The sequence below is a fragment of the Gorilla gorilla genome, chromosome 5 (assembly GCF_029281585.2).
Source record: "Gorilla gorilla gorilla isolate KB3781 chromosome 5, NHGRI_mGorGor1-v2.1_pri, whole genome shotgun sequence".
Lineage (NCBI taxonomy): Eukaryota > Metazoa > Chordata > Mammalia > Primates > Hominidae > Gorilla > Gorilla gorilla.
Window position 1 is genome coordinate 71,547,870 of NC_073229.2, and position 2,798 is coordinate 71,550,667.

Here is a 2,798-nt window from a genome sequence, read left to right on the forward strand (position 1 = left end):
TCTCTGCTTACAAAAGTGAGATCATTAAAAAAAAAAACAAAAAAAGAAAGTGTTTGGCTTGTAATAAGGTGTAATACTAATATGAGGCATTGTTATTTTTTTCCCCCAAGAACCATGTGGGGGAAAAACCAGAATAATGGGCAGAACCAAAACCAGAATAATGGTCTCTCAAAGATGCATACATCCTAATCCTCAGAATTTGTGAATATATCATGTTATATGTCAAGGAGGAATTAAGGTTGCTAACCAGCTGTTATTAAAATGGGATCATCCTGGATTATCTGGGTGGGCCCAATATAATCATAAGGGTCCTTTACGTGTGGAAGAGGGAGGCAGTGTTCAGATTTGAAGATCTGAAGATGTTACACTGCTGCCTTTGAAGACAGAGGAAGGAACCACAAGCTAAGGAATGCAGTTGTACTCTAGACTCTGGAAAGGGCAAGGAAACAGATTCTCTCCTAGAGTTTCCGGAAAAAAAAGCAGACATGCAAACAGCTTCATTTTTAGCCCGTGAGACTTATTTCAGTATTCTCACCTCCAGAACTGCAAAGTAATACATTTGTATTGTGTTTAAACCATTAAGTTTGTGCTGATTTGTCTACAGGGACAACAGAAAATTTATACAAACTGCAACCTCAATACTTGGAAGACAGTAGCACGAGGAATGAATTAGTGCTGAAGACAGCATCGAATGTGAGTTCCATTTTTTCTTTAATGTCATTGTCATCACACTAGAGACACTGGGCTCAAATGGCTCCTGCATGATCAATATGGGCCTACAGTCAGCAAGATGAGGTCTTTCATTAAATTTTCTCTAGATCTATTTAGCTGTGGCACGCATAGGCTGTGCTCTTCTCTATATACTAATGGCCCTGGTGCATTCCACGACAGACACTGAGCATGCACCTTGTACAACAGTCCCAACTACTTTCCCTCAAAACATTTCTGTTAGGCCAAATGCTGTGTATTAATATTATTTCTCCTGATCCTTATTTCAGATGTTTAGATCCACCTGATAAACTTGCAATCATTTTTCAGAATGTAGATCAAGGGTTCTCTCTTGTGGTAAATTGAATTTTTTGTCTTAATTCCTCACTTCCCTCCAGTAGCATTCACACCCACACATAGCTGAATGGTAGGTGGAGTATATGTCCCTGTCCCTTGACTTTGGGCTTGGCCATGTTACCTGCCTTGACCAATGGAATTTTTATGGCTGTAGCAAGAGCAGAGGCCTGAACTGTTTTTGCAGAGTTAGGTTCTCTTGCTCTGTAGTGACCCACAGTGAGCACATACTCTGGTCCAGGGGGGATGAGAGCCATGTTGAACGGATCTGATCCCAATCTGCAGCTCACAGTTGGAGCCCAGAGCCTGGCACCCAAATCAAGCACAGCCCAGCAGATTGGTTGTTGATTTGCAGACATGAGCCTGAGGATTACTGTTTTGAGTTACTATGTCTTTGAGTGATTTGTTGCACAGCATTATTGTGGCAATAGCTGACCGATATACCTCCCAGATAAATGCTTTTTAACTACTCTCGCCCAGTAGAACTAACCACCTCCTCCTATGCTTTTTGTGCTCATTGTACTGTTACAGATTTATATATCTGTCTTCCCCAGTGGACTTAAGTCCTATGAGGGCAGGTACCAGGTGTCACTTGATTTTGTATCTATGACCTCCAGCATGATGCTGAGAATATAGTAGGCCCCTAATACCTTACAAGTGAATAAATAAATGAATACAAGGAACACACTGTCCCAGGCCTGAGACTCTTAGGTGGGGCAGGTGAGAAGGAATAGGAAATTACAGATTTCTGAGCCGCTGCAATTGTCATCAAATACAAAAGGGGCCAAGCTTTGTTGGTAGACTGAATAAATAATATTTTAAAACACATATGTTTTGTTTTTCAGGTATTTATAAATGCTATTGTGATTAATGAAGGTAAATAACTTATTTCAAAGTAATAAATTAATTGCATATTATCACCATATATTTCCTGAAATGATGGATATAAAAAGAACAGCTCATCTCAAGTGAGGAACAAAAAGTTTTGACATTAAACAGAACCCTCATATTCGGAAATGTCGGGAAATACCATTCTAGACTATTTGAAGAAGTCATAGAGAATTCAGCATTATGCTGAATCTTTTCTTGCTCGTTTGCTGGTGGTCAATGTGGCGGTGACTTGGCATGTCTCTCTAGCTTCATCTTTCCTGAAACTTTAGGTCATCGCAGATTTACATCTTAAGGGTGGGGCTGCTGTCAGACTTTGAGACATCTCAAAGAAAATTATAAGCTTTCATTGTTTCTCCACCCTTTCTATCACAAAAGCTGTCATATCACTGCATTTTACAGCTCAGCTTTGGGTTGTAATTATAGTCATTGCCATAAGAATTCTTCCAAAAGAGAGGGTTTATTTAATAGGGAGAAACTCACATACACAAAAGAAAGGACTGCCAGCACAACAGTAATGATTGAGCATTGATAGTTTAAAACATGAAAACTACACATTGAGTGTGGCAGGGAGTTGGCTTAAACCATATGCCTTCCCGTCCTAAATATTTATAGTAGCAAGGAGGCTTCTGTGCAACTGTCGAGGCCTTTTTTTTTTTTCTCTTTAAATGTATTTTTTCCCTTCCTTCTAATTCACTTAAAGGATGATATTTCTCATCTGTGGCTAGAATACTGCAGAGGAATATTTAAGAGTTTAAAGGCATGTTAGGAGAACTGGAAGTGGAGGTCAGAGGAGGGGGAAGCAATAGACAAGTGGTGACTTCAGTTAGAATCTTTAACTGCTCATA